This window comes from Cherax quadricarinatus, unplaced genomic scaffold, assembly GCF_038502225.1.
Source record: "Cherax quadricarinatus isolate ZL_2023a unplaced genomic scaffold, ASM3850222v1 Contig361, whole genome shotgun sequence".
NCBI classification, from domain to species: domain Eukaryota; kingdom Metazoa; phylum Arthropoda; class Malacostraca; order Decapoda; family Parastacidae; genus Cherax; species Cherax quadricarinatus.
Genome location: NW_027195387.1, coordinates 14,758 through 29,514, shown reverse-complemented (window position 1 = coordinate 29,514; position 14,757 = coordinate 14,758).

Sequence of the window (14,757 nt, the reverse complement as noted above, 5' to 3'; positions counted from 1 at the left end):
TCTTGCTTCACTAACTCGTACTATCTCTCTTGCTTCACTAACTCGTACTATCTTGCTTCACTAACTCGTACTATCTTGCTTCACTAACTCGTACTATCTTGCTTCACTAACTCGTACTATCTTGCTTCACTAACTCGTACTATCTCTCTTGCTTCACTAACTCGTACTATCTTGCTTCACTAACTCGTACTATCTCTCTTGCTTCACTAACTCGTACTATCTTGCTTCACTAACTCGTACTATCTTGCTTCACTAACTCGTACTACCTCTCTTGCTTCACTAACTCGTACTATCTTGCTTCACTAACTCGTACTATCTCTCTTGCTTCACTAACTCGTACTATCTTGCTTCACTAACTCGTACTATCTTGCTTCACTAACTCGTACTATCTTGCTTCACTAACTCGTACTATCTTGCTTCACTAACTCGTACTATCTCTCATGCTTCACTAACTCGTACTATCTTGCTTCACTAACTCGTACTATCTTGCTTCACTAACTCGTACTATCTTGCTTCACTAACTCGTACTATCTTGCTTCACTAACTCGTACTATCTTGCTTCACTAACTCGTACTACCTCTCTTGCTTCACTAACTCGTACTATCTTGCTTCACTAACTCGTACTATCTCTCTTGCTTCACTAACTCGTACTATCTTGCTTCACTAACTCGTACTATCTTGCTTCACTAACTCGTACTATCTTGCTTCACTAACTCGTACTATCTTGCTTCACTAACTCGTACTATCTTGCTTCACTAACTCGTACTATCTTGCTTCACTAACTCGTACTACCTCTCTTGCTTCACTAACTCGTACTATCTTGCTTCACTAACTCGTACTACCTCTCTTGCTTCACTAACTCGTACTATCTTGCTTCACTAACTCGTACTATCTTGCTTCACTAACTCGTACTATCTTGCTTCACTAACTCGTACTATCTTGCTTCACTAACTCGTACTATCTTGCTTCACTAACTCGTACTATCTTGCTTCACTAACTCATACTTTAGTTTTTATTGCACTAGATTTAAACCGTTTAGTCTCCGAACAAATTTCCCTAAAAAAACAAGCGTACGTTGTTTATTCTTAATAAAAATGAAACCCGGCATTTTATACGTTTGTGCAGTGTTAATATTAATTATTTTTCAATAGTTATAGAATGTCTCCTTATATTCTTAATTATCTGTGATAATTCTTTAAAATGATTTTCAGTTAAACAATAACTAATACCAACACAGACTAGAATTTTGCTTATATTTTAACTGAAACATTGGTAACATTGTAATGTAACATTGTAATGCAACATTGTAATGCAACATTGTAATGTAACACTGTAATGTAACATTGTAATGTAACATTGTAATGTAACATTGTAATGTAACATTGTAATGTAACACTGTAATGTAACACTGTAATGTAACACTGTAATGTAACATTGGAATGTAACATTGGAATGTAACATTGGAATGTAACACTGTAATGTAACACTGTAATGTAACACTGTAATGTAACATTGTAATGTAACACTGTAATGTAACATTGTAATGTAACACTGTAATGTAACATTGGAATGTAACATTGGAATGTAACATTGTAATGTAACATTGTAATGTAACATTGTAATGTAACATTGTAATGCAACATTGGAATGTAACATTGTAATGCAACATTGTAATGTAACATTGTAATGTAACATTGTAATGTAACATTGTAATGTAACATTGTAATGTAACATTGCAATGTAACATTGTAATGTAACATTGCAATGTAACATTGTAATGTAACACTGTAATATAACATACTCTACATCACAACTCTAATAAGTAGCAAACTAACTTTTATGCAAGATTCCAGCGTTCTTCGTTATTTATAACACATAATCCCCTAAAGGGAAGTTCCTTGACACTGGTGAGGGGCTCTTGATCTAGGGAATTGGATCTGTACTCCGGTTCCCTGCACTGAGCCTGAATACCTTCCATCTCCCCCCCCCACATGCGCTGTATAATCCTACAGGTTTAGCGCACCCCCCACGATTATAATTATAGAATTATTCCGCATAATTGCAATATGATCAGTCAAATCCTAGGACAATTAACATTACAGTTTTTCTTTTCAGTATATTTGCGTCTGTCTACAAAAAAAATCGTATGTCCATGACCCAGACCAAGACTGTGCAATAAAAATCTTTTATATATTAACGACAAATTATCATGATTACAGGGTAATAAGAGGGTAAATAACAAAAAAAAACGCACAATACCGTGACAGGAACGATACACAACCCGCACATAGAAGAGAGGAGCTTACGACGACTTTCTGGTCCGACTTGGACCGATGGTCCAAGTCGGACCGAAACGTCGTCGTAAGCTCCTCTCTTCTATGTGCGGGTTATTTGTGTAATATGAGGGTGCGTCTTTATTGTGACCTTCACAACTGTATGTCGCTATCACTTGTACTTCTATTTTTAACAAAATGTATTTCTTCTCCTTTTATTAAAATAAAAATATTTGCGTACAAATAGCATATATTCATTCGTTACTATTCAATGTCAACACCGTGCAAAATCAAACAACCTTAACACCGTTCTCACCTAATTTTTGAAAATATTGTATTGAATGACATGCAGGTAACTGGATGGTTGCTATGGTTATTGTTATAGAGGAAAGTCCAGGCACTACAGAATGATGATGCCAGATAACATCCGGCGAGTGTGATCTCGGGCAAAGTACCACAAAAATATACCGCTACTTAGTTGTTGCGAAAGATGATTTACTACTCGACCAATATTTCCGGCTCCAAATTAAAAAAAAAATGATATTGATGGCTGTAAATTCCCAAGTAAACCTTGATGTATATTAATCATTATGTCTATATCCAATTATTTTTTAATACCATGATATACCAATGAAGAATCAAGAAATGAATCGCATGTCACAGTAACTCTCTTCTCTAAAAGATCTCAATTTACAACACTAAAGATTGCAAATTCTGTTGCTGAATCCTTTCTCTGATCATAATAATGGAGATCATATATTTCCAGCAAGTAGTGTTCCACCTGGCGTCTTGCTTCTTATACAATTCATTCCTATATTATTCAGATAATTGGTCATCGAAGCAGCTTGAGTACTTCTTCCGTTACCATGGCAACCTTCAAAATAATGCATATAAGAAACCTAAAAACTATTAAACTGAAATAAAATTATACTTGAAAATTTTGAGTAGACACAACTACATGTGTTTACCGGTCGCATAAACCCTAGAAAAAAAATCACTTGTGTGCAAAAACCTACAAGAGGTAAAATCGTGCGGGTGATCTCTGGCATAAACACCAACTTGCTGCTGTATACATTATTCACAACCTTCATGAATTCTTTCAAAGCTTTAACATCATGTCTACATCTTTTCCACACGTAATTGTATTTCCTAAATCTAATCCAAGACTTTTTTCTAATATAAATACAAACCTAGGCTTGTCAACGGGTGATTATAATGCCAAGCGGGTCAAACTAATGCAAACCCTTTACAAACTGATTTTTCAGAACAAATTAAATATAGTGGATATATACTGAGAACTGAGGTTAGCTCAATACTGCCAAAATCCATACAGTACATACAGGCGATTAGTTGCTAATGGTTTAAAAGAACATTCTGCTTCTTGAGATTCAGTCCAAACAACATAATATTCAACCCCCTCCCATTTAGGTAGGATGGCAAAAGGGCTGTGACACGCCAAGAGTACGTTGCATTTTACATTTAATTCGGCTTATGTCACACATCCACATAGGCATGTCCTCCCGACCAGTGAACCAGGTGCTAAGAGTATACATGAGCACCTTGGTTCAACAAGCCAATGACAAAGAAGTCCGCCAAAGTTGAGAAGCGTGGCACACTTGTAACTCAACATTGGCAGACTTACCTCCATGTCTTGTCTCAACGGTTCTTTCCGTCTCTCTTGCATACATTTGCCTTATTTTAAATATTCTCTATTTATATTGTACATATCTGCTTTCTGTTTGGTGAAGGAAATGTAAGTATTTATTCTGTTGTCTTTTTTCTCGTTCCTACCTTGGTTATCGTGCTACAGCCAAGTGTCCGGGTCACTAACTACACCTGTGTTCGTAATAAGGGCCATTGCTAAAAAAAAAATCTCTCCCGCAGCCATTTATTTCCCTTGTATGGAATCTTCTCAACAAAACTATCCATTGTATTAATGGAAGCAATATTTTTTTTTTATCAGAGTAAAACTGTTCTCATAAATCCTGGTCATTAACTATATATCCGAAATTACCTCTGCCAGTTAAGTTGGGATCAAATTCAAGTAACCCACTTTTTTTATGTGGCCAAACATGAACTCTTTTATATAGAGTGACCAGAGTTTACATGCAGAGCTATCTCGTGCTCTACATGCAGAGCTATCTCGTGCTCTACAAATAGTTTTATAGATGATAAATATAACTGTCTTGTTGCAGAGTGACTCAAAGAAGACTTCATTATTACGTTGGAAATCCCATTTTTTTTTACCAAGTATCGCAGCTGTCGTCACTGCAGCCGTTCCACAGCCACTTATTATAACCTCTGTTCACAAACTAAACAACCCCAGTAAGCTGGAACTGTATAAAACTAGCACAGTTAATTGTCCTAACCCAGCCATAAATTGATTTATTGGTTATTGTGTAGTTATGGTGTATATAAATCTAGCATGAAAAAAAGTTATTAAAATTGAAACTGATTTGCCTTAGGGAGTTCTTTGAATCACTGAAAAAGAAAATTGGTATTAATCAGTCGCAAGACATTGTGCCAGCATGTGTGTGTCTGTTCTCATGCATATGACAAAATTTGATATCATTCGTTAAATTGTTGATCATGGTTTGATGCCAGATTCAACAATTAAAGCTAAATGTACGAAAGATTTTTTGAATATCAATGGAACTGAAGCAGTAATTCTAATATTGCTCGACGATGACCCAACTCCAACATTAAAAATTATCAATTTTCAGCAAAAAGCAGGAGATGTAAGGTGCGATTACTACCAAGTTATTGGTCAGAGCGCAGTATCAAGCATCAAGATCTTGCTCACAATAACAATGATCAAGTTGAAAATGTAACAATACGCATACGAAGAGATACCAACATTAATGTTCTGGCTCTGATGAAAAATACTCAAACTATGTATAATGTATCTACTGTCAGGCCATTATAAAACTATGAAAGAAATGAAATTAAAGAAACCTTAAATTGTATGCTGTTGTTGCACAGCTAAACAATGTATATTCTCCAACTGTCCCTCCTAATTCCTTTTTTTTCACATCGGTAATAACAGATTCGCTATATAAGAAAAACGGCTCAGTACCAAAAAGCAACGAGGTACCAATTATAGAGCAGATATTACATAAGTTTATAGAAGTAAAAATGTACATGAGAGTGAAGACAGTGATACTCTGTTGTTCTTGTTACATTCAATGAAAAAATCGTGATACTGAGAATACATTGGAAATAGTGAGAAAACTGTGTGATAGTTGTGTTGACCTGAGGGAAATACACCAGATATTACACCTCAAGACAATAATTATTTTCATTACATCACTTAATGGTACGTGAAGTAGGAAATGATCACGTTGATAAAATTATTACTATTTCATTACCATTCTTTCTGTTTTTTTAATGATAGCAGCCAGTTTGTATGGATAGAAGTGGGTAATAAAAGTAGCCAGTTTGTATGGATAAAAGTTGGTAATAAAAGGGTAAAAACTAGTGTGTTTTTGTTTGCGCTCAATATAATAATAATTATGCTATGGAACACTGACGTCTGTAAATGAGATCATCATCTTACCGTTTTTTAAGAAAATTTAACAAAACAAAATTAAAATAAAGCAGAAATACAGTCCCATATAAGGTCTTGGCTGTATTTTAAATCACAGTGGTATGAATGAAGCTATAAAAAATATGCCTCAGTATTATAGGACAATAGATCTTGTAATGATGAAATTAATAGACAGAGAGAGCGAGCAAAATCGATGCCAAGGTGTCATCACAAACTTAATTAAGTGTTATCTTCTATATCTATGAAAAAAAGTTTGTTATAACTACTATTAATGGGTTTAGTGCTCCCCATGATGATAATAATAATAATAATAATAATAATAATTAACTACTATTAAAACAAACTTAACACAATAATATTACTACACTGAGACTTCTCTGTTTTCCCGCCAAAACCCATACCACTAACTATTCCTAGTTTAAAGCCCTAACAGCTGCCTCCACTGCAGGTGCCAGTGCCACCACTGCAGGTGCCAGTGCCTCCACTGCAGGTGCCAGTGCCACCACTGCAGGTGCCAGTGCCTCCACTACAGGTGCCAGTGCCACCACCCCAGATCTAGAATGGTATTTGCTTTAGATCTTTAGAGCAAATTTGGGACCCTAGTGAAGGTGTTTATCAGGACACTCAAACACTGGTGTAGACACATCACGTGGTGTTATTAATTTATGTGGGGTTTAATTCTGTAGGATCCCAAGAACTTAAGAGAAAATGCCTATCAAATATATTCTCCTTTGTAGGACATACAGTGTGAATGTTACTTTGTAGCACATACAGTGTGAATGTTACTTTGTAGCACATACAGTGTGAATGTTACTTGGTAGCATATACAGTGTGAATGTTACTTTGTAGCACATACAGTGTGAACGTTACTTTGTAGCACATACAGTGTGAATGTTACTTTGTAGCACATACAGTGTGAATGTTACTTTGTAGCACATACAGTGTGAATGTTACTTTGTAGCACATACAGTGTGAATGTTACTTTGTAGCACATACAGTGTGAATGTTACTTTGTAGCACATACAGTGTGAATGTTACTTTGTAGCACATACAGTGTGAATGTTACTTTGTAGCACATACAGTGTGAATGTTACTTTGTAGCACATACAGTGTGAATGTTACTTTGTAGCACATACAGTGTGAATGTTACTTTGTAGCACAGTGTGAATGTTACTTTGTAGCACAGTGTGAATGTTACTTTGTAGCACATACAGTGTGAATGTTACTTTGTAGCACATGCAGTGTGAATGTTACTTTGTAGCATATACAGTGTGAATGTTACTTTGTAGCACATACAGTGTGAATGTTACTTTGTAGCACATACAGTGTGAATGTTCCTTTGCAGCACATACAGTGTGAATGTTACTGTGTAGCACATACAGTGTGAATGTTACTTTGTAGCACATACAGTGTGAATGTTACTTTGTAGCACATACAGTGTGAATGTTACTTTGTAGCACATACAGTGTGAATGTTACTTTGCAGCACATACAGAGTGAATGTTACTTTGTAGCACATACAGTGTGAATGTTACTTTGTAGCACATACAGTGTGAATGTTACTTTGAAGCACATACAGAGTGAATGTTACTTTGCAGCACATACAGAGTGAATGTTACTTTGCAGCACATACAGCGTGAATGTTACTTTGTAGCACATACAGTGTGAATGTTACTTTGTAGCACATAAAGTGTGAATGTTACTTTGTAGCACATACAGTGTGAATGTTACTTTGTAGCACATACAGTGTGAATGTTACTGTGTAGCACATACAGTGTGAATGTTACTTTGTAGCACATACAGTGTGAATGTTACTTTGTAGCACATACAGTGTGAATGTTACTTTGTAGCACATACAGTGTGAATGTTCCTTTGCAGCACATACAGTGTGAATGTTACTTTGTAGCACATACAGTGTGAATGTTACTTTGCAGCACATACAGTGTGAATGTTACTTTGTAGCACATACAGCGTGAATGTTACTTTGTAGCACATAGTGTGAATGTTACTTTGTAGCACATACAGTGTGAATGTTACTTTGTAGCACATACAGTGTGAATGTTACTTTGTAGCACATACAGTGTGAATGTTACTTTGTAGCACATACAGTGTGAATGTTACTTAGTAGCACAGTGTGAATGTTACTGCGTAGCACATACAGTGTGAATGTTACTTTGTAGCACACACAGTGTGAATGTTACTTTGTAGCACATACAGTGTGAATGTTACTTTGTAGCACATACAGTATGAATGTTCCTTTGCAGCACATACAGTGTGAATGTTACTTTGTAGCACATACAGTGTGAATGTTACTTTGCAGCACATACAGTGTGAATGTTACTTTGTAACACATACAGTGTGAATGTTACTTTGTAACACACAGTGTGAATGTTCCTTTGCAGCACATACAGTGCGAATGTTACTTTGTAGCACATACAGTGTGAATGTTCCTTTGCAGGACATACAGTGTGAATTTTACTTTGTAGCACATACAGTGTGAATGTTACTTTGTAGCACATACAGTGTGAATGTTCCTTTGCAGCACATACAGTGTGAATGTTACTTTGTAGCACATACAGTGTGAATGTTACTTTGTAGCACATACAGTGTGAATGTTACTTTGCAGCACAGTGTGAATGCTCCTTTGCAGCACATACAGTGTGAATGTTCCTTTGCAGCACATACAGTGTGAATGTTACTTTGTAACACACAGTGTGAATGTTCCTTTGCAGCACATACAGTGCGAATGTTACTTTGTAGCACATACAGTGTGAATGTTACTTTGTAGCACATACAGTGTGAATGTTACTTTGTAGCACATACAGTGTGAATGTTACTTTGTAACACACAGTGTGAATGTTCCTTTGCAGCACATACAGTGCGAATGTTACTTTGTAGCACATACAGTGTGAATGTTACTTTGTAGCACATACAGTGTGAATGTTACTTAGTAGCACAGTGTGAATGTTACTGCATAGCACATACAGTGTGAATGTTACTTTGTAGCACACACAGTGTGAATGTTACTTTGTAGCACATACAGTGTGAATGTTACTTTGTAGCAGATACAGTATGAATGTTCCTTTGCAGCACATAGAGTGTGAATGTTACTTTGTAGCACATACAGTGTGAATGTTACTTTGCAGCACATACAGTGTGAATGTTACTTTGTAACACATACAGTGTGAATGTTACTTTGTAGCACATGCAGTGTGAATGTTACTTTGTAGCATATACAGTGTGAATGTTACTTTGTAGCACATACAGTGTGAATGTTACTTTGAGGCACATACAGTGTGAATGTTCCTTTGCAGCACATACAGTGTGAATGTTACTGTGTAGCACATACAGTGTGAATGTTACTTTGTAGCACATACAGTGTGAATGTTACTTTGTAGCACATACAGTGTGAATGTTACTTTGTAGCACATACAGTGTGAATGTTCCTTTGCAGCACATACAGTGTGAATGTTACTTTGTAGCACATACAGTGTGAATGTTACTTTGCAGCACATACAGTGTGAATGTTACTTTGTAGCACATACAGCGTGAATGTTACTTTGTAGCACATAGTGTGAATGTTACTTTGTAGCACATACAGTGTGAATGTTACTTTGTAGCACATACAGTATGAATGTTCCTTTGCAGCACATACAGTGTGAATGTTACTTTGTAGCACATACAGTGTGAATGTTACTTTGCAGCACATACAGTGTGAATGTTACTTTGTAACACATACAGTGTGAATGTTACTTTGCAGTACATACAGTGTGAATGTCACTTTGCAGCTCATACAGTGTGAATGCTACTTTGTAGCAGATACGGTGTGAATGTTACTTTGCAGCACATACAGTGTGAATGTTACTTTGTAGCACATACAGTGTGAATGTTACTTTGTAGCACATACAGTGTGAATGTTACTTTGCAGCACATACAGTGTGAATGTTACTTTGTAGCACATACAGTGTGAATGTTACTTTGTAGCACATACAGTGTGAATGCTCCTTTGCAGCACATACAGTGTGAATGTTCCTTTGCAGCACATACAGTGTGAATGTTACTTTGTAACACACAGTGTGAATGTTCCTTTGCAGCACATACAGTGGGAATGTTACTTTGTAGCACAGTGTGAATGTTACTTTGTAGCACAGTGTGAATGTTACTTTGTAGCACATACAGTGTGAATGTTACTTTGTAGCACATACAGTGTGAATGTTACTTTGTAGCACATACAGTGTGAATGTTACTTTGTAGCACATACAGTGTGAATGTTACTTTGTAGCACATACAGTGTGAATGTTACTTTGTAGCACATACAGTGTGAATGTTACTTTGTAGCACATACAGTGTGAATGTTACTTTGTAGCACATACAGTGTGAATGTTACTTTGTAGCATATACAGTGTGAATGTTACTTTGTAGCACATACAGTGTGAATGTTACTTTGTAGCACATACAGTGTGAATGTTACTTTGCAGCACATACAGTGTGAATGTTACTTTGTAGCACATACAGTGTGAATGTTACTTTGTAGCACATACAGTGTGAATGTTACTTTGTAGCACATACAGTGTGAATGTTACTTTGTAGCACATACAGTGTGAATGTTACTTTGTAGCACATACAGTGTGAATGTTACTTTGTAGCACATACAGTGTGAATGTTACTTTGTAGCACATACAGTGTGAATGTTACTTTGTAGCACATACAGTGTGAATGTTACTTTGCAGCACATACAGTGTGAATGTTACTTTGCAGCACATACAGTGTGAATGTTACTTTGTAGCACATACAGTGTGAATGTTACTTTGTAGCACATACAGTGTGAATGTTACTTTGTAGCACATACAGTGTGAATGTTACTTTGTAGCACATACAGTGTGAATGTTACTTTGTAGCACATACAGTGTGAATGTTACTTTGTAGCACATACAGTGTGAATGTTACTTTGTAGCACATACAGTGTGAATGTTACTTTGTAGCACATACAGTGTGAATGTTCCTTTGCAGCACATACAGTGTGAATGTTACTTTGTAGCACATACAGTGTGAATGTTACTTTGTAGCACATACAGTGTGAATGTTACTTTGTAGCACATACAGTGTGAATGTTACTTTGTAGCACATACAGTGTGAATGTTACTTTGTAGCACATACAGTGTGAATGTTACTTTGTAGCACATACAGTGTGAATGTTACTTTGTAGCACATACAGTGTGAATGTTACTTAGTAGCACAGTGTGAATGTTACTGCGTAGCACATACAGTGTGAATGTTACTTTGTAGCACACACAGTGTGAATGTTACTTTGTAGCACATACAGTGTGAATGTTACTTTGTAGCACATACAGTATGAATGTTCCTTTGCAGCACATACAGTGTGAATGTTACTTTGTAGCACATACAGTGTGAATGTTACTTTGCAGCACATACAGTGTGAATGTTACTTTGCAGCACATACAGTGTGAATGTTACTTTGTAACACATACAGTGTGAATGTTACTTTGTAACATACAGTGTGAATGTTCCTTTGCAGCACATACAGTGCGAATGTTACTTTGTAGCACATACAGTGTGAATGTTCCTTTGCAGCACATACAGTGTGAATTTTACTTTGTAGCACATACAGTGTGAATGTTACTTTGTAGCACATACAGTGTGAATGTTCCTTTGCAGCACATACAGTGTGAATGTTACTTTGTAGCACATACAGTGTGAATGTTACTTTGTAGCACATACAGTGTGAATGTTACTTTGCAGCACAGTGTGAATGCTCCTTTGCAGCACATACAGTGTGAATGTTCCTTTGCAGCACATACAGTGTGAATGTTACTTTGTAACACACAGTGTGAATGTTCCTTTGCAGCACATACAGTGCGAATGTTACTTTGTAGCACATACAGTGTGAATGTTACTTTGTAGCACATACAGTGTGAATGTTACTTTGTAGCACATACAGTGTGAATGTTACTTTGTAACACACAGTGTGAATGTTCCTTTGCAGCACATACAGTGCGAATGTTACTTTGTAGCACATACAGTGTGAATGTTACTTTGTAGCACATACAGTGTGAATGTTACTTTGTAGCACATACAGTGTGAATGTTACTTTGTAGCACATACAGTGTGAATGTTACTTTGTAGCACATACAGTGTGAATGTTACTTTGTAGCACATACAGTGTGAATGTTACTTTGCAGCACATACAGTGTGAATGTTACTTTGTAGCACATACAGTGTGAATGTTACTTTGCAGCACATACAGTGTGAATGTTACTTTGTAGCACATACAGTGTGAATGTTACACATTTGAAGCAGCATATACAGTGTGAATGTTACTTTGTAGCACATACAGTGTGAATGTTACTTTGTAGCACATACAGTGTGAATGTTACTTTGCAGCACATACAGTGTGAATGTTACTTTGTAGCACATACAGTGTGAATGTTACTTTGTAGCACATACAGTGTGAATGTTACTTTGTAGCACATACAGTGTGAATGTTACTTTGTAGCACATACAGTGTGAATGTTACTTTGCAGCACATACAGTGTGAATGTTACTTTGTAGCACATACAGTGTGAATGTTACTTTGCAGCACATACAGTGTGAATGTTACTTTGTAGCACATACAGTGTGAATGTTACTTTGTAGCACATACAGTGTGAATGTTACTTTGTAGCACATACAGTGTGAATGTTACTTTGTAGCACATACAGTGTGAATGTTACTTTGCAGCACATACAGTGTGAATGTTACTTTGTAGCACATACAGTGTGAATGTTACTTTGCAGCACATACAGTGTGAATGTTACTTTGTGGCAGATACAGTGTGAATGTTACTTTGTAACACATACAGTGTGAATGTTACTTTGCAGTACAGTGTGAATGTTACTTTGTAGCACATACAGCGTGAATGTTACTTTGTAGCACATACAGTGTGAATGTTACTTTGTAGCACATACAGTGTGAATGTTACTTTGTAGCACATACAGTGTGAATGTTACTTTGCAGCACATACAGTGTGAATGTTACTTTGTAGCACATACAGTGTGAATGTTACTTTGTAGCACATACAGTGTGAATGTTACTTTGCAGCACATACAGTGTGAATGTTACTTTGCAGCACATACAGTGTGAATGTTACTTTGCAGCACATACAGTGTGAATGTTACTTTGTAGCACATACAGTGTGAATGTTACTTTGCAGCACATACAGTGTGAATGTTACTTTGTAGCACATACAGTGTGAATGTTACTTTGTAGCACATACAGTGTGAATGTTACTTTGTAGCACATACAGTGTGAATGTTACTTTGTAGCACATACAGTGTGAATGTTACTTTGTAGCACATACAGTGTGAATGTTACTTTGTAGCACATACAGTGTGAATGTTACTTTGTAGCACATACAGTGTGAATGTTACTTTGTAGCACAGTGTGAATGTTACTTTGTAGCACATACAGTGTGAATGTTACTTTGTAGCACATACAGTGTGAATGTTACTTTGTAGCACGGTGTGAATGTTACTTTGTAGTACATACAGTGTGAATGTTACTTTGTAGCACATACAGAATGAATGTTACTTTGTAGCACATACAGTGTGAATGTTACTTTGCAGCACATACAGTGTGAATGTTACTTTGTAGCACATACAGTGTGAATGTTACTTTGTAGCACATACAGTGTGAATGTTACTTTGTAGCACATACAGTGTGAATGTTACTTTGTAGCACATACAGTGTGAATGTTACTTTGTAGCACATACAGTGTGAATGTTACTTTGTAGCACATACAGTGTGAATGTTACTTTGTAGCACATACAGTGTGAATGTTACTTTGTAGCACATACAGTGTGAATGTTACTTTGCAGCACATACAGTGTGAATGTTACTTTGCAGCACATACAGTGTGAATGTTACTTTGTAGCACATACAGTGTGAATGTTACTTTGTAGCACATACAGTGTGAATGTTACTTTGTAGCACATACAGTGTGAATGTTACTTTGTAGCACATACAGTGTGAATGTTACTTTGTAGCACATACAGTGTGAATGTTACTTTGTAGCACATACAGTGTGAATGTTACTTTGTAGCACATACAGTGTGAATGTTACTTTGTAGCACATACAGTGTGAATGTTACTTTGTAGCACATACAGTGTGAATGTTACTTTGTAGCACATACAGTGTGAATGTTACTTTGTAGCACATACAGTGTGAATGTTACTTTGTAGCACATACAGTGTGAATGTTACTTTGTAGCACATACAGTGTGAATGTTACTTTGTAGCACATACAGTGTGAATGTTACTTTGTAGCACATACAGTGTGAATGTTACTTTGTAGCACATACAGTGTGAATGTTACTTTGTAGCACATACAGTGTGAATGTTACTTTGTAGCACATACAGTGTGAATGTTACTTTGTAGCACATACAGTGTGAATGTTACTTTGTAGCACATACAGTGTGAATGTTACTTTGTAGCACATACAGTGTGAATGTTACTTTGTAGCACATACAGTGTGAATGTTACTTTGTAGCACATACAGTGTGAATGTTACTTTGTAGCACATACAGTGTGAATGTTACTTTGTAGCACATACAGTGTGAATGTTACTTTGTAGCACATACAGTGAATGTTACTTTGTAGCACATACAGTGTGAATGTTACTTTGTAGCACATACAGTGTGAATGTTACTTTGCAGCACATACAGTGTGAATGTTACTTTGTAGCACATACAGTGTGAATGTTACTTTGTAGCACATACAGTGTGAATGTTACTTTGCAGCACATACAGTGTGAATGTTACTTTGTAGCACATACAGTGTGAATGTTACTTTGCAGCACATACAGTGTGAATGTTACTTTGTAGCACATACAGTGTGAATGTTACTTTGTAGCACATACAGTGTGAATGTTACTTTGTAGCA